The sequence below is a fragment of the Gopherus flavomarginatus genome, chromosome 21 (genome assembly GCF_025201925.1).
Source record: "Gopherus flavomarginatus isolate rGopFla2 chromosome 21, rGopFla2.mat.asm, whole genome shotgun sequence".
NCBI classification, from domain to species: Eukaryota; Metazoa; Chordata; order Testudines; family Testudinidae; genus Gopherus; species Gopherus flavomarginatus.
Window position 1 is genome coordinate 16,965,446 of NC_066637.1, and position 18,798 is coordinate 16,984,243.

Sequence of the window (18,798 nt, forward strand, 5' to 3'; positions counted from 1 at the left end):
GACTGGATTACAAGGCATAGAAAATTTGCTCCACCCTCCTCCCGTTCCTATCTGAACTGGCTAGCTGGAGGCTCCGTCCCTTCCCCCTCCAAGGTCTCTACCTACCTACTTCTGTTTGGGTTTTATATTAGGGGCTGGAGGAAAGAAGGACAGGAGCTGTGTTGACCCAAGCCCCGGTTGGCATTTGTCACGTCCAAGCATTGACTGCATGGTCATTCCAAATGTAGAGACTGGCTCATGGCAAACTCAGGTGTGGAAGATCAGAAAGTCCTGGGCGTTTGCTCAGTGTGCTGCTTCTGCGGATGAGTAGATGGAGCACTTCACACAGGCTCGGGGCTTTACAAGGTTATTTGATTCTTAAAAACCCCTCCTTGGGGTAGGCAAACGGGCGTGTTATAGGAGGTGGTGTTCAGACCCAGCACGAGGTTACGTTCTGCCCGGAGGTCTGGGTTCAGATTCAAGGCTGAATCGAGGCTATGAGTAGGATCAAAGGGTGGCAAAATCCCAGGGGATTTTTGGCTTCATCAGAGCAGGGCCTGCCTTAGGAAAATTGGGACCCTGGGCCAACTTGTATTTTGGCACCCCTGGCTCCCCTCTCATCCCCACCCATCTCCCCCATTGTCCCTGGCCCCCACTGCCTCCCCCTCCATGGCCTCTTACTGCAGGCCCGCCCTGCTCTGCTCCTTGCATCTTAACTATGGAGTCTCCCCTGACCACGGCAGTCACCCATGTCACCCACCCGTAAGGCCAACCCTGCATCTAAGGATAGTCCTTTTTGGACAATGGGATCTTGCCTGTGACTAGGGTCCCTAGGCATCCCCACAATACAAATAATAAGTAATATTGGCAGGCTCCTTTTGCTGACCCCCAGCATGGGGTGGAGTCCATCCTGTCTGATGTTGCATCAGAGGGGAGAAAAGAGAGTCCTTTCAGCTTTGCATGGTGACTCTGGATCTCTGACCCCAACTGAGGTGACTCTGTTTTACCCAGTGAAAGTATCTAACTTGGACTGGGGAGAAAATGTCTTCTCAACAGTCTAGAATGAATCAAAACGGGTACTGGATACCAAAAAGGAGCTGACATACTCATAGACTTTAGGACTAGAAGGGACCATCAAGGTCATCTAGTCTGACCTCCTGCACATCGCAGGCCCCCAAACCTCAGACACCCACCCTGTGATAGACCCAGAACCTCTGGCTGAGCTACTGAAGTCCTCAACTCATGGTTTAAAGGCATCAAGTTACAGAGAATACATCATTGATGCTAGTTTAAACCTGCAAGTGACCTGTGCCCCATGCTGCAGAGGAGAGTGGGATCTCTGCCAATTTGAGCTGGGGGAAATTCCTTCCTGACCCCAGGGTCAGTTGGACCCTGAGCATGTGGGCAAGAACCAGCAGCTAGACATCTGGGAAATAATTCTCTATCGTAACTCAGAGCCCTCCCCACCTGGTGTCCCATCTCCAGCCGTTGGAGATATTTGCTAACTGCAACCACAGATCAGCTACATGCCGTTGCAGGCAGTCTCATCCTACCAGTCCCTCCATAAAGTTATCAAGCCCAGTCTTGGAGCCAGTTTGAGGCGCTTAACAAAGCTTGTTCCAGAATCACTGGCCTTTTGCCTGCAACCGGCAAACCCTCCTAGTGGAGATGCAGTTTATACTGGCATAAAACATAAGCTATACCAGCAGAAGAACTTGTGTGCCTATAAGTGGTTAGGGCTTATACCGGCACAACCATATGTTGGTTAAAAAAAATCACACTTGTAACTGACATAGTAATGCCAGTATAAGTTTTAAGTGAATATCGGCCATAGTAAATTTGGTTGAAGGTTCTTTGGTCGGGGGTGTAATCTCTAGACTGGTTTCATTGTCACCTCTATTATAATCCCTGTGTTTTCCAATAGCCTTTTCTTTTTAGAAATATTCTTGTTCTAGAGCCACTTCATAGATACATTTTCTTCTCTCAGTTGGTCAGTTGCAACTCTGCCTGCTTCAGTAGCACTGTGGCGTAGATGCTTCCTACATCGACGGAAGAGGTTTTTCCATCATTGCAGGTCATCCGCCTTTCTGAGAGACAGAAGAATTCTTCTGCCAACCTACCTGTGTCTACAGTGGGAGTTAGGTCAACCCAAGTATGCCAAACTAGGCACAAAATTTTTCACAGCCCTGAGCGGTTAGGGTGACCTACATTGTAGGCGTAGACCAGGCCAAAGACACTTTTATACCCAAAGAACGCCACCCAAATAACTCCATCGACACCATATACGGGGCTGTGCAGCTTTAATTACACTGGTAAAGTGGCGCAACTTCTGTATGTCGACAAGTCCTTCATGCCTGTGAAGGAGTTGGTCATAGAAAGCTAATTGTTTAAAACTCTTTAAAAACCTGCAGTTTGCTGGGTCTGATTCTGCCCTGTTGAAGTTCAAGGCAAAACTCCCATTGACTTCAGTGAGATTAGGGTCAGGGTTGTAAAGAACCAAATTTCATGGAGGAGTGGTACTGGGGGGGGAGGCTGCACCTTTAAGGGCTGAGCTTCCCAGCCAGAGTCTGGGTGAGGTGCTGGGCTAGCTCTTGCACAGCATGGAGTCTTGTCAACACCAACATATTATACAGCTTTGACTGTATCTACACTGGTATAACTCAAACTGTACGACCACCCCAGTGTGGACACAGTTGTAATAATGCTGTATCTACTTCACAGGGCAGCTGTGAAAAGGAATTCATATTTGTTATCTGTCATGAGATCTGTGGCTGGAAAGTGCTATGTATCCGTGCCAGTGACTGAGTCACTGCTTATCCGTCAGCTCCTGGTTTGAACTGGGCATAGTGCTGGCTTCCTCAGGTAGTTCTGGCATCTGCAGATCAGTTAGAGTGAGCAGATTGCGGTGTGAAAAATCAGGACAGGGAGTGGGGGGTAATACGTCACTATATAAGAAAAAGCCTCAAATATCGGGACTGTCTCTATCAACACGGAACATCTGGTCACCCTAAGACCAGTCCAGAGCCACCCACGGCCCCGATAACTCGCCTCGTTCCTCTCCCACAGCATCCTGCTATTCCAGTCCACACTCTGCAGTGAGAAATGAACCAAGACAGAGAACCTCATCAGGGTGTCAAGGCCCGTGGTGTAGAGTTTGCTCCCGTGTGCCATGAGAGCTCCAATGTTTCTGTGGCTTGATCTCCGTTTAAAATGGATACCAACATCTCACACACAAACACACACACAGACATAGCTATGCCAACGAAACGCCCAGTGTAGACGCAGCTATGCCACCAGCTAATGACATTCAGCGAGGTGGGGTTCCTACACCATCAGAAGAAGTTTTTCTGCGTCCATGCTAGGGGCTACGCCAGCATAGACTCTGGAGTGCAGACCCAGCCAGAGTCTATTCTCACAAGCAGGAGCTCCTCCTCCTTTCCCGAACCTGGAGTAGCAGTTCTGCAATGTCTAAACCCAAGATCCGTGCTCTACTGGGGCAGAGAAGGAGAGATGGAAAAGTACCATTGCCTGTGATTACTGTAGCTGGGCCTCTGTCCATTTATGAGTCTCTGTGTCACTAACAGCTGTATTACGGAGGTGACCTCTAACAGTCCCTCCTGTTAACACACAGGACTTTCCTTGCTTGGGAGCTACACCTGCCTCTTCCTCCTCCATCTGTCAGGGGCCAGCGTGTGGCTCTTACCTTCCCACCCAGCAGGAGGGGTCCTTCAAACTTTAAATCGTATATTCCATCAGGGCTGAGCATTTTCTCGTAATTACACCTTGTACCGGAGGCTGCTTATTAAAAGCTTGGAAGACACCCAAAGAGGGGTGGGTGGAGGAATCTGGACCACAGAGAGGTCGGTCAACTCCCCTCTGTGCTCCAGAGATGGTATCCCTCAGAGCATAAATCTCTCCTGTGGCTATTCTTCTCCTGTGGCCCTGTCCTCCTGACCTTCCGATGTCTGCAATCTGTGACTGACATGTCCCGGTGCCTCGACATGCCGCAGAGATGCACGTATCTATTTGGTGGTAGTGTTATTTCTCGCCCGTGTCGAATTGAATGTGCTGAGCTGGGGTGGGGCTTGGCAGACTGCAAAAGAGCTGGTTTGGTCGGGCTTGTTTTTCAGCTTGACTCGTTCCCCTGACTCTGATTTCAGCACTGGCCACCCAGGGAAGATTCTCTGCCCTGCCATAGTTTCATCTCCTGTGCTGTCCTGTTTGAAATGGTTCCTGGATGCAGCCAGGCCTTTGCCAAGAACAAGCCACTGCTCCAGCCACTCAGCTCTCAGAGATATAAGCAGGTTTTTTTAAAGAGATGCAAGAGGCTACATTAGCCACCTGTGCAGCCTTCCTCGGGAAGCCCTGGGACCAGAAGGACCTCTTCTTGGAAGCTGAGGCTGTAGGAAATACCCTAAGGCGATGATCTTGCCCTATTGGGAGAGAGGGTAGGAGGTTGGGGTGGGACAGACAGGAACCTGAGGAACAGGGGAAGGGCAAGAGGTGGAAAATCTACTCTGTTGTGTTGACTTTGGGGCTGCCAGAAAAATTCTTCAAGGGCATCAGCACAGTTGGGTGCCAGCACTGGGCATGCCTCAGAGAACAAAAGTAGGTCTCCATGAGAGAGAGCACACCACGCATCTCCTCTGAACCGTGCTGCAACTGACCTGAACCCAAAATGGCAGCCACCTCCGCCAGACACCGGAACATTGAGAGGTGCCATACGCACACACATACACCAAACAAATTATCGGCTGCCCTGCTGCTTGTGCCACAGAACTGATTCGCAGTAGAGCTCTGTGATGATTAATCCTGGGATAAAGGAGAGGGAACGCTCCCTCTGAATGCTTTGTTGAAAATGCATCCCATGTGATCTATTTAAATATTGCTGTAATTGTCATTGTTTGCATTCCTAGAAGTATCCTGTTGTGCTAGGCCCTGTACAAATACAGTGCAAAAAGATGGCCCCTGCCTCCAAAATACTGTTTTTAAGTTCATTTGATCCTGCTACACAAATCTCTCGCAAGGGGAAAATATACTATTTATAACTTTCTAAGCCGTATTGCACAAGTGGGTGTTGCGAAACTAACAGCACCCTGAAAATTGTGCAGCAGGGCCCGCAGAAATAGAAATGACTGTGTGACTGTACTCGAACGAGGGGGAGCGAGCTGCATACACGTTGGACCTGATTCTTCAATATTCTGGGCCTTGCGGAATCGCTATCAACTGTGCAAACTGCCTTCTGACTTGTTAGCACTTGCACGGGTGTTGGCGACTCCGCACCGTGCAAGGGGATCGGGCCCATTTTTTCTCTGGAAGTAACTCATCAGACTCAGGAAATATGATCAGCTAAAGCTGTGATGGGGAGGTCATCTGAGGAGAGATGCCTCCCGGAGAAGCCAATTCCAGAAATAATTCCATGCCTGTTCAGAGTGGCTTGCGTGTAACTTTTTCATACCCACCAGTCTGGCAAACTTAACTTAATCCTGATCCACCCCAGGGTATTGTGGGTGAATCGTTAGGCAGGCTAGTATTGGTAGTACCCAAACCTGTGGGATACCAAGAGGTCTCAATACGGGCACTCACTGATATGACTTGGGCAACTCCGAGCCCCCACTGTATGTGGAGGGTCCCATATACAGCATCAACGCTGGGCTGTGCAGTGGGACAGGCTTTGGAGGGTCTGCTCAGGGGGAGTGAACCTGTCATTGTGTGCTATGACCCTTGGCAATCAGGGCTGCTGTGAATGGTGGATCTGTGAATGCATGGATCTGTGGATCCATCTGTGGATGCATGGATCTGTGGATGCATGGATGCGCTGGCTGTATTGCCATCCGCAGTGGAGAGCTGCAGAGTCAACTGACTCTGAAACAGTAGACAAGGAACTAAGTTTCTGGTTCCATGGCCCAGGAAGGAGGCGTTTTCCTCACCCACCTAGGGCTCCACAGCTCCCGGCCCAGTTACTCATACTGACTACAGGGTCTGACATGGAAATGTGCACGCACTTCTGAGCCCCTGACATAGTCTCTGTTAAATGTTTCCCTTATGGCGGTAGTTCTGCCTTTTCCCTACTAGAACCCTTCTCCTAGCCAGGATCCAGCAATCTCCAGTTAGCAGCGTGGGTGGGGCAGGGTGGTTACAATCCCTTGATACCTATACATGCCCTCTATTGGGTCGTGACCCCCTGTCACGGAGTGTGGGGGAGTCCGGCCCTGCACCCCTCTTCCTGGGACCCACAGTGACTCTCAGCCAGCCAGTAAAACAGAAGGTTTATTGGACAACAGGAACACAGGTTACAGCAGAGCTTGCAGGCACAGTCAGGACCCCTCCACCGAGTCCTTCTGGGCTTTCAGGGTGCTTGGATCCTAGCTAGGATACCCTGAATTCCAACCACCCAGCCCCAAGCCCAAACTCAAACTGCTTCCCTCCTGCCACTCCCTTCCTTTGTCCCCTTCCCGGGGAAAGGTGTTGACCTTTCCCCTCCCTTACCTAGCTCAGGTTACAGGCCCTGGCATCGTCCATCTCCTAAAGTCCTCCCCTGCTCTCCCACTCCCCACACAGACAGTCCCTACTGCATCACATCTCTCCCCCCTTCGAGACTGAACTGAGCGGGGTCACTCTGCCCAGTGACCTGGGGAAGTTCAGGGCCCCCTCTCCGGGACAACGCGTCCGCTGTCAGGTTGGCACTTCCCTTCACATGGACTACGTCCATGTCATAGTTCTGCAGGAGCAGGCTCCACCTCAGGAGCTTGGCGTTGGCTCCTTTCATCTGGTGCAGCCAGGTCAGGGGAGAGTGGTCGGTGTACACGGTGAAGTGTCGCCCAAAGAGATATGGCTCTAGCTTCTTAAGGGCCCACACCATGGCCAGGCATTCCTTCTCGATGGCCGCGTAGCTTTGTTCCCGGGGTAGCAGCTTCTTACTCAGGTACACGATGGGGTGTCTCTCCCCCTTTTCATCCTCCTGCATTAACACTGCTCCCAGTCCCGTGTCTGAGGCATCGGTGAACACCATAAAGGGTTTGTCAAAATCTGGGTTTGCCAGAACTGGGCCACTAACCAGAGCCTCCTTCAGCGCCCGGAAAGCCTCCTGGCACTGCTCAGTCCAGATCACCTTGTCTGGCTTCCCCTTTTTGCACAGTTCAGTGATGGGGCCGGCTATGGCACTAAAGTGGGGCACGAACCTTCGATAGTACCTCGCCATCCCAATAAAGGCCTGGACCTGCTGTTTGGTTTGGGGAGCAGGCCAGTCTCTGATCACCTCCACCTTGGCTGGTTCCGGCTTCAGGCAGCCGCTCCCCACCCGATGGCCCAGGTAAGATACTTCAGCCATCCCCACCTTGCACTTCTCAGCCTTTACTGTTAACCCAGCCTTTCAGAGTCGGTCCAGGACTTGTTTAACCTGGGACATGTGGTCCTCCCAGGTCTGGCTGAAGATGCAGATGTCGTCAATATATGCCACGGCAAAACTCTCCATCCCCCTCAGTAGCTGATCCACCAAGCGCTGGAAGGTGGCCGGCGCTCCCTTGAGGCCGAAGGGCAGGGTCAGAAACTCACAGAGCCCCAGAGGGGTGATAAAGGCCGATTTCAGCCTGGCATCTGCATCCAGCGGCACTTGCCAGTAGCCTTTGGTAAGATCCATAGTGGTGAGGTACCGAGCACCTCCCAGCTTGTCTAGGAGCTCGTCAGGCCTGGGCATAGGGTAGGCATCAGATACGGTGATGGCATTGAGCTTTCGATAGTCCAGACAGAACCGGATTGACCCATCCTTCTTGGGGACTAGCACCACTGGCGAGGCCCAAGGGCTGGAAGACGGCTGGATCACCCCCAAAGCCAGCATGTCCCTGACCTCTCTTTCAAGATCCTGGGCAGTTTTACCAGTGACCCGAAAAGGGGAGCATCTTATAGGGGGATGTGACCCAGTCTCCACCCGGTGGACAGTCAAATTAGTGCGTCCAGGCTGGTTGGAAAACAGCTGTCGGTACAGATGCAGCACCCCTCTGATCTCAGCATGCTGGCCCGGGGTCAGTTGATCAGAGAGGGGAATCGCCTCCAGGGGGGAACCAGCTTTTGTCCCAGGGAATAGATCCACTAAGGGGTCATCTCCCTGCCCCTCCCAATGTCCACACACGGCCAACACCACATTCCCCCTGTCATAGTATGGTTTCATCATGTTCACATAGTACACCCGACGGTGATGTGCCCGGTTTGACAGCTCCACCACATAGTTTACCTCATTCAGTTGCTTGATAACCTTGAAGGGCCCTTCCCAGGCGGCCTGGAGTTTGTTTCTCCTCACGGGGATAAGAACCATCACCTGATCCCTGGTGGCGAAGGCACGGGCTCGTGCTGTGCGGTCATACCAGACCTTCTGCCTCCTCTGGGCTCGGGCCAGATTCTCCCTGGCCAGGCCCATGAGCTCGGCCAGTCTTTCCCGGAAGGTCAGGACATACTCCACCACTGACTCTCCCTCGGGAGCGGCCTTCCCCTCCCATTCGTCCCTCATCAGGTCTAGGGGCCCCCTCACCCGCCTTCCATACAACAGTTCGAAAGGTGAAAACCCGGTAGATTCCTGGGGTACCTCCCTGTACGCAAACAGCAGGTGAGGTAAGTACTTGTCCCAATCTTGCGGATGCTGGTTCATAAATGTTTTTAGCATCATCTTCAGTGTCCCGTTGAACCTTTCTACCAGCCCGTTGGACTGGGGGTGATACGCTGAGGCCCAGTTGTGCTGGACCCCACATTTCTGCCATAAGGACCGGAGCAGGGCCGACATGAAGTTGGACCCCTGGTCCGTTAAGACCTCCTTGGGGAACCCCACCCAGCTGAAAATTGTCAGCAGCGCATCTGCCACTGTGTCTGCTTCAATAGAGGACAAGGCCACCGCCTCGGGGTAGCGAGTGGCAAAATCCACCACCACCAGGATGTATTTCTTCCCTGACCGGGTCGTCTTGCTGAGGGGTCCCACTATGTCCATGGCCACCTTCTGGAAAGGTTCTTCTATGATGGGTAAAGGCCTCAAAGCCGCTTTCCCCTTGTCCCGGGCCTTCCCCACCCTCTGGCAGGGGTCACAGGATTGGCAATACTGTCGGACATGGGTAAAGACCCCAGGCCAGTAAAAGTTCTGTAGCAGCCTCTGCCTGGTGCGCCGGATTCCCTGGTGCCCTGCGAGAGGGATGTCATGGGCCAGGTACAACAGCTTGTGACGGAACTTCTGGGGAACCACCAGCTGCCTCCTGATCCCCCACTACTCTACTTCCCCTGGGGGAGCCCATTCTCGGTACAGGAACCCCTTCTCCCACAGGAACCTCTCCTTGCAACCTCTCCTCATGGTCTGTACTGCACTGAGGTCAGCCCGGTCCCTGTGCTTCCGCAAGGAGGGATCTTTCTGCACTTCGGCCTGGAACTCAGCAGCTGGGACAGGGATGGGGACCGGCTCTCTCTTGCTGGCTGGGTCTGAGGCCACAGCCTCTCTGGACCGTGCCCCTGGGCGTTCCCCGCTCCCTGGGTTAGGGTCCTGCACCTCGGGTCGAGTACCTTCCCCGTTGTCAGGGAGCAGTGCCCTTTGCCGACTCTGACTACGAGTCACGACCAGGGCACTCTGGGTGTTACTAGGCCAGTCCTCAAGGTCCCCTCCCATTAACACGTCAGTGGGCAAATATTGGTGTACCCCCACATCCTTGGGGCCCTCCTTGGCCCCCCACTTCAGGTGTACCCTTGCCACGGGTACCTTGAATGGGGTCCCACCCACGCCCATCAGGGTCAGGTAGGTATCGGGCACCATCCGATCTGAGGCCACCACCTCGGGCCGGGCCAGCGTCACCTCTGCGCCCGTGTCCCAGTACCCAGTGACCTTCCTCCCATCCACTTCCAGGGAAACAATGCACTCTTTCCGGAGGGGCAGCCCCACGCCCACCCGGTAAACCAAAAACCCGGAACCTGGAGCATCCACAGGTGGTACGTTGCCAGCCCCCCTTTCCTGGGAATGTAGCCCCTCCTCCGATTGGGTTTTTACCCAGTCCACCCTCTGCGGGTTGGGTCTGCTTGGTCTGTCCCTGAGCTTGGGGCACTGGGCCCGTATGTGACCTCGTTGGCCACAGCGATAGCAGCCCATATCTCGTGGGTCCCCTTGAGTGGGTCAGAGGGACCTGCCGCTGGATGTTCCCCTTTTGGGGGGGTTCTCCATAGGCCCCCTTTGGGAGGTCCCATGATGACTCTCTCTCTGCGTTGAGGCAGGCTTGCTCCTTCGAGACTCCTCCCTGCCATCCCCTGCCCGACAGTCCACAAATTGGTCGGCCAGCTGGCCTGCATGCTGCGGGTTCTCCGGCTTCTGGTCCATCAACCACAGCCTCAGGTCGGACGGGCACTGCTCGTACAGGTGCTCCAGTATGAATAGGTCAAGCAGGTCCTCTTTAGTTTGGGCCCCAGCTGTCCACTTGCGGGCATACCCCTGCGCCCGGTTGACCAGTTGTAGGTATGTGACCTCATGGGTTTTACGCTGGCTCCGGAACTTTTTCCGGTACATCTCAGGAGTCAGCCCAAACTCGCGGAGCAGGGCCTGTTTGAACAGTTCGTAGTCCCCTGCCTCCGCCCCTTTCAGTCGGCTGTACACCTCCACGGCTGTGGAGTCCAGTAAGGGGGTGAGAACTGCGATCCTGTCTGCAGGGTCAACCCTGTGCAGCTCGCAGGCATTCTCAAAGGCCGTCAGGAAGGTATCTATGTCCTCCCCCTCCTTACGCCGGGGCAGCAAGTGCTTATCAAAGCTCTTTGTAGGCTTGGGTCCCCCCTCACTCACCGCAGCCGGGGCCCCACTGCTCGTCAGCTGGGCCAGGTCCAGCTCATGTTTACGCTGTTTCTCCTTCTCCTCCAGCTCACGTTGGCGCTGGTTCTCCTCATGTTTACACTGTTTCACCTTCTCCTCCAGCTCTCGCCTCTTTAACTCGAGCTCTTCCCGTCTCAGCTCCCTTTCATATTCCAGCCGCCTCCGCTCCACGGATGCCGAGCGTTGCCGGGAGGATCCCCTGCTGGGGGGTGAGCTTCGCCAGGAGGATCCCCTGCTGGCCGGGGGTGTCACGGTGCCCTCGGTATACACTGGGCTCCTCCCCGCCCTTCCCCTACGCCTAGGAAGGGGGGGTCTCGGGAAGCCCTCGTCCGCCGGCTGACCACTCCCAGCGGGGATAGACACTGGTGCCTGCGCTGCATCCGCCCGGCTGCTTCCCTCAGAGACAGGGCTCCGTTCATTCATGCGGTCTCCCTGCTCCAGCTGGGCAATCAGCTGGTCCTTGCTGAGCCTCCCCGGGCGCAACCCCCTCTGGTTGCATAGCTCCAGCAGGTCACACTTGCGCCGCTTGGCATACATCTTCCTGCTGGCCACTCACAGGCCGGGGTGCTCGCCGCTCCCCACTGTTTCCAGGGGGACCCCTAGTGCACCAGCCCTTCGTGAGGTCACCACCTCTCTGCCAGGGTCGAGCTGCAGACTCCTCCGCCCCTGGGACCGCTCGCTGCAATCCCCCAGGGGACCCTGTTACTGCAAAGTCCTTCTCACCGGGCACACACTCCCAGGGGTTAATCCCCCCTTCGTTTTACTGCTCCCCAGTCACTTACTACAGGAAGCGCCGTCCACGGGGTGCAGTATCTCCCGCCGCTGCCACCAGTTGTCATGGAGTGTGGGGGAGTCCGGCCCTGCACCCCTCTTCCTGGGACCCACAGTGACTCTCAGCCAGCCAGTAAAACAGAAGGTTTATTGGACAACAGGAACACAGGTTACAGCAGAGCTTGCAGGCACAGTCAGGACCCCTCCACCGAGTCCTTCTGGGCTTTCAGGGTGCTTGGATCCTAGCTAGGATACCCTGAATTCCAACCACCCAGCCCCAAGCCCAAACTCAAACTGCTTCCCTCTTGCCACTCGCCTCCTTTGTACCATTCCTGGGCAAAGGTGTTGACCTTTCCCCTCCCTTACCTAGCTCAGGTTACAGGCCCTGGCATCGTCCTTCCCCTAAAGTCCTCCCCTGCTCTCCCACTCCCCACACAGACAGTCCCTACTGCATCACACCCCCTAGGTAGACAAACCCCTCCCTTATGGAGTGGGGAGTCAGAGCTAACCTGACCCCTTGCTGGGCTTTTTAATCGGCCTCATAATGACATTGTAGCAGGAAAAGGCTGATAATCTCCATGGGCCGATAATTGCACATGATTTATTCCTCCATGTGCATAACTGACGGCGGTAATTTCAATAGCCTTGTTGGCTAATTACCTGCAATAAAGAGAGGCATTGAACCGGTTGTCGCTTGCCGTTCTTGTTTGCATAAGGATTTATTTAATTAACTGGGCGACTGTACCATAAGGAAAGCCTATCTAATGAGCACAGAACCTCCCACCAAGTTTAGCAAGATTGTCCTACGTGCTTGTGCTTAATGGGCTGGGAGATTTAACGCCAAGGTGGTCCTGAGAACCTGTCTTCCTATATGTTGGTAACATGCCTGGCAGAATGGGGTCCCGGTCCTGACTGGGGCCACCCCAATACAAACCACTGATCATCATCCTGGCCTGATTCAGCAGCTGCCCCCTGCTTGCAGAGCTCGGAAGAGCTTCGAAAGCGGCTCTCCCGGTGAAGGTCGGTGCCGTTGTCTACAATGGATAGAATCCGCGAAATGCAGATGGCCTGTGGTATATGGAGATTATTGAACCTCAGTGCAGGATCTGCCTCCTCCCTGGCATTGAATCACACCAATTCCTCTATGTCTTGGTCTTCCATGAGCCTCAAGTAGACCGGAAGATCTGGCTTCTTGGTGGACTTGTCCAGCTCCTCTGTGTTTAATCTATTCCGCTTAGATTCTTGCAACCATCCTTCCCAACTATCAACTTCTTGCCTGTCCTAAGGGAGGGCAACCAAAGGTCTGGTGCTGCTGCCCATCAGAGCAAAAGCCGGGACTTTTTAAGTCGCAGAGTAACCACATATCAAACCACCCTGTGGAGCCGCCACTCACACCTCTACGGCAAGAAAACAGCTTTGAGCATAACAGAAGGACCTGCAGGTTCAAGGTTTAAGAACTTGCTGATGTTGGGCTGTGTTGGACTCCAAGCACAGGGAGACAAGATATAAAGGCAATGGTATCTCCATGGCTCCTTTTGGTTTAGCCTGATGTTTCATAATTCTCTTTCTCTCTCTCTGGTGCTTGCTTGGCTCACCTCTGGAGGTTTCCAACCAGAAGTGTTGGATTTTATGTGTCTTTGGAGCGTCTCTCTGATCAAAGCACGTTATGTTCTCTCCCTTGCTGGCAGTCTCCAGGTGTGACACACTTTGAGATTTCAGTTGTTGTTTAGCTAAAATTTGGACAAAAACCTATTGCCAGTTGAAATTCAGGTAAATCCAGTTGCATTTCTCATCCTGTGGGTGTCACTCTCCCAGCACCTTATACCAATGGCTACACCTTGGTAGGCTATGCACGTACACCCATTCGGAGTACCAAGGTCAGCTAATGGAAATGTTGTATGTGTCCGTATCATTTCTCAATCTGCTTTCTCTTGCACTCCCTCGTGACAGAAGTTCATTGTGGGCCTAGATATCCTGCGTGTCATTCAGTGACGTGACAGCGCAGACACACAAAGGCAGGCCAGTTTTAAGCCAGACGGTCCTGGCTTTAAATGGTTTGTCCTGTGTCCAACACTGAGACAAAACTGGATGGGGGTTTGTCCGGTATGGAGGGTGAGTGACACTATTGTGAAGAGTGCACCGCTGCACCCCTGCCGGTGTGACCTCACACGCTCACGCCTGGTGGAGATGCAGTCGTGCTAGCAGAGGCAGCCCCAAACCATTTCCCAGCTGTCTTGCAATGCACGTTGTTCTGGAGTTGCGTGAGTGGCCACCTTAGAAGCACAGTATCAGCTTCTAACACACGGGAGCTAACTGAGGAAGCAGCTGCTGCTGAGTCATTATTTCATACTGATCACCACGTAACTAGGTTCAACCTCCTTGGGGGAAGTAGCGAACCACCAAGTGACAGAGTGACACTAGACATTTCAGTAATAAGAGAGGATGGGGGGTGGGGGGGAACTTGGCAAACTTCAAACAGCAATTGGACATTTCTCATGCTTATGAAGGGGGTAAAGGATGTGTGAGTTTGGGGATTTACTCGCTGGCCTTGTAAAACGTCATGTGCCCACTGAACTAACTTTGATGGCTCAGTATAACATCATTGGTTCTTTTCATTGCCATCTGAGTGGGAGATAGGGGTGCCATTTGGAGGGGTGGAGGAGGCTCCTGCCCTCCCCCCCCAAGTTTCCTACCAGAAGTCTTCTCATAGCATATGATGTGATGAAGTGGGGGGGTTTCTTGGTTTTTCTGTGTTTTCCAGTGGGTTGCAGGCAGAGGGAGTGGGACTCAGTGTCCCCAGGTGTTACTGGTTTAACAAGGTGAGGGGAGAGGGAGTTTGTGGTTACAAAGGACCGGAGAGGGAACTTGGGACCCCGGTCGATGGCCTGGAGGATGGAGACCCCAGCGACTGGTGACCTGGTGACCCAGCTCAGGAGTCACAGCTGGTTCTGGCTAGTGGGAGGACAATGGGCTGCGGAGAGAGGACCCTGGTGACCTGACCAGCCAGTTCCGGCCAGAGGAGGGCGGAGAAAGGAGGAGACCCAGGCCTTCCTGTTTATGAACCTGTTTACCTGGACAGAAGACAATGGACAGAGGCGGGGCTTGGGGCCAGGGAGATCGGAGGCCCAGCTGGGAAGCAGGGGGGCTCTGGGCTGGAGAGGGGGAGCAGGCAGAGCCCACCTGGATGCAGGGGGACTGGGATGTGCTGGGCTGAGGGAGGCCAGGCTTGAGGCCCTGAGAGTTTCCTGTGCTGTGTTCAACGCTCAATAAACCCTCCTGTTTTATGCTGGCTGAGAGTCACTCCGGGCTAGAGAACAGGATTGCATCAACTCCTTCAGGGGGTGAGGAGGCCCAAGGGGTCCAGAGCGCGTGGACTCCCTGAGGGGGCCCACGGCGAGAAGCAGACATGCTAAAGCTCAGAGAGGTGTGGCTCCAGGAGGTGGAGGGGCCTGACCCCGAGAGAGAGTGGACCCCTGACAAGGGCTGTCGCACTGAAAGGGACACCCCCCATGGACCACACGGGGCCAAGAGTGGGCACGATCTGTGAGTCTGTGACACATGCCCTAGCCCAGAAGAAATGTGATGAGTTCTGTGCTGCTCCCAGCTTCATCCTTAGGGCAGGGAGTTTGTTTATAAACAGAGGCAAGGTAACTAAGATAACAAAAAGCTTGACATTAAATTAAATTAAATTTTAAATTAAGGATTCTTAGATGATCCCGGAAGCATTGCCAGGGACTTCAATTAAAAAACAAGGAAACAAAGGGTAGGAATAAATGGTCAGTTTTCAGAATGGAGAGAGGTAAGTTGTGGTGTTCCCCAGAGGTCTGTTCTGGGACCAGTCTTATTCAACATATTCATAAGTGATCTGCAAAAAGGGGTAAACAGTGAGGTGGCAAAATTTGCAGATGATACAAAATTATTCCAAAGCTGATTGCAAAGAGTTACAAAGGGATCTCACCCACCCAAGTGACTGGGCAACAAAATAGCAGACGAAATTCAATGTTGATAAATGCAAAATAATGCTGTCACGGAGTCACTGGGCGATGCTCTGGAACTGCTCCCCACAAAGCCAGTCAGGACTTTGGGGAGCCTCCTCTCCCTTGGAGCAGACTTGTTCAGGGCAAGAAGCTCACACGTCTTCACCTCCTGGGTCTCTCCTTGGAGCATTCAGCATCCTCTGCCCCTCCGTGCACTTCCCACAGCGAGCCTGCCTCAGTGGGGTCCTGGGGAAGCCACAGGGTCCTGCACCCCCACTTTGCAGTCAGACGTGACTCTCAGCCAGCCAGTAAAACAGAGGTTTATTCCATGACAAGAACAGGGTCTAAAACAGCTTGTAGGTACCGAGAACTGGACCCCTCAGCCGGGTCCATTCTGGGGGGCAGTGAGCCAGACCCCCACGTCTGCACTTCACTCCTCATCCCCAGGCAGCTCCAGACTCCAAAACCCCCTCCAGCCCCTCCTCTCTGCTCAGCCCCTTTCCCGGGCCAGGAGGTCACCTGATCTCTTTGTCTCCAACACCTTCAGCTGGCACCTTTGCAGAGGAGGGGCCCAGGCCATCAGTTGCTAGGAGACAGAGTGCCAGGCATTTAGGTGCACTGGCCCTTTGCACTGCAGCAACCACACACCCTTATCCCACCACCTAGATACTTAAGAACTGCATATTGGACACTGAGGCACCAACACTGTATTTAGAGCAAACATTAAGAATATTCCCAGTTCGTCACATCTGCACAGGGCAAAATATAATCCCAACTATACATACAAAATGATGAGGTCTAAATTAGCTGTTACCACTCGAGAAGGAGATCTTGGAGTCATCATGGATAGTTCTCCGAAAACATCTGCTCAATGTGCAGTGGCAGGCAAAAAAGCAAACTGAATGTTAAGAATCATTAAGAAAGGTATCAATAATAAAACAGAAAATACCATGTTGCCTCTGTATGAATCCATGGTATGTCCACATCTTGACTACGGTGGGCAGTTCTGGTTGCCCCATCTCAAAAAAGAGATGTTAGAATTGGAAAAGGACCAGAGAAGGGCAACAGAAATGATCTGGGTATGGAACGGCTGCCATATGAGGAGAGATTAATAAGACTGGGTCTTTTCATCTTGGAAAAGAGACAACTAAGGGGGGATAGGATAGGGGTCTATCAAATCATGACTGGTGTAGAGAAAGTGAATAAGGAAATGTTATTTACTCCTTCACATAACACAAGAACTAGGGGTCACCCAATGAAATTACTAGGCAGCAGATTTAAAACAAACAAAAGAAAGTACTTCTTCACAGTCGACCTGTGGAACTCACTGCCAGGGGATGTTGTGAAGGCCAAAACTATAACAGGGTTCAAAAAAGAACTAGATAAGTTCATAGAAGATAGGTCCATCAAGGGCTATTAGCCAGGATGGGCAGGGGTGCAACCCCATGTTCTGCATGTCCCGAGCCTCTGTTTGCCAGAAGCTAGGAGTGGACAACAGGAGATGGATCCCTTGATGATTCCCTGTTCTGTTCATTCCCTCTGAGGCACCTGGCATTGGCCACTGTCAGAAGACAGGATACTGGGCTAGATGGACCATTGGTCTTACTCAGTATGGTCGTTCTTAGGTTCTGATATATAACCCAGATGTATCTGCCCCCTAATGTAACCTGCTAGACCCCACTCCCCTCCCAGAGCCAAGGTAGAACTCAGGAATCCTGATGGGGTCTTTCTCTCTCTGCAGAGTTAGTAACAAAGTAAGAATAGACATTACAATTTTAAACGTAACCAGGGTCCCTGAAGTGACTTGCCACAAGATGTCAGAACATGTTCGTATTAGAGCTGAGTGGGTCAAATATTTATTTAATTTTCTTTCTTTTACATAGGAATTAGATACAGTGCTCCCGTCAGCTAATTGCTAAGTTATCTGCCAACCAAAAAAAATAAAAGAGAGTTTTCAGGTGCCTAAGTAGCCTCCTCCAAAATCTGTAGTGGTGTCCATGGTGGGAGAGTAGGTTTTGTTCTTGTACATACACGTGACGACCCTGCAAGGCTTTCTGAGTCCCCAGTCCCATCCACCTGCTGTGGCGCCATTTGAGAAGAAAGGTTCAGACTTGGCAAATTGTGAAAAATCCCTTGTGTTTCTATGTTTCCATGCTTGTGAGAGGAGCCATGGTGAAGGGACCAATGTCGGTAAATCCGGACATCTGCATAGAGGGAAGTTTTTTGTCATTCCTCTCCTCTACCTCCGATTTCTTTGATTTTGGTGTTTTGTGTCCTGATTTTTCTACTGATCACTCAGGGTGGACCCATCCCAGTACAGATGGGCCAGCAGTGGGGCCTTTGCTTCACTGAAGTCCCAACTAAGCCTCGTTGTAAGCTTGTGCTGACTCCCTGCCTGGAGTGAGTCACCCAGGATCATACCCATGAAACTCAACAGCACTGTGGCTCGACCACTTGCGCTGCTGAAAAAGGCTGTTGAGGTGCCATGGAGACCACCAGTGTGGCTGGTCACCCCTGGCTGGCTCTCCAACATCCCAGCCACGCCCTGTCTGTACATGTGTGGCAGGTCCAGCAGCAGCCAACAAGATAAGCGCTTGTACATTCAATGCCAAGAATAACGATCCCGCTTCGTGACTTCTTGGCTTCCTCATGTAAAGGAGGGGTTGAGCTCAGAGTGCGGAGCTGGTTTGTTTAGCAGCTGGTTGGTTTGGTTTCGCATGACACCTGCTCGGAGGTTCTGCAGGGGGGCAGGGCTGAACTTGTTGATTTAGGTGCTTGATTGGGGGGGAGGGATAGCTCAGTGGTTTGAGCATTGGCCTGCTAAACTCAGGGTTGTGAGGTCAATCCTTGAGGGGGCCATTTAGGGATCTAGGGTAAAAATCTATCTGGGGATTGGTCCTGCTTTGAGCAGGGGGTTGGACTAGATACCTCCTGAGATCCCTTCCAACCCTGAGATTCTATGATTCTGTTGACCCCTTGGTTTCCTGATGGACCCCAAGTTGGGCAGATCAGGGGCAAGGAGGGACACAGAAGAGCATGACAGCTGGCCCCATGATGTGCTCCCCCTTTCCTTCTGATCCCCCCCCCCCCCGCCAGTCTGTGCCCTGTGGGGACCAGGCTCTGAGTTGGGAAAGGGATAGGTTTGGGAGGACAGCTGCTCCGCACTGACCCTACCAGGGTTTGTCTGGGCAAGGATAAAAAATCTTGATCATGCTTTGGAGTTCTTGCAGCTCCCCTTTCCCTGAGAGGAGC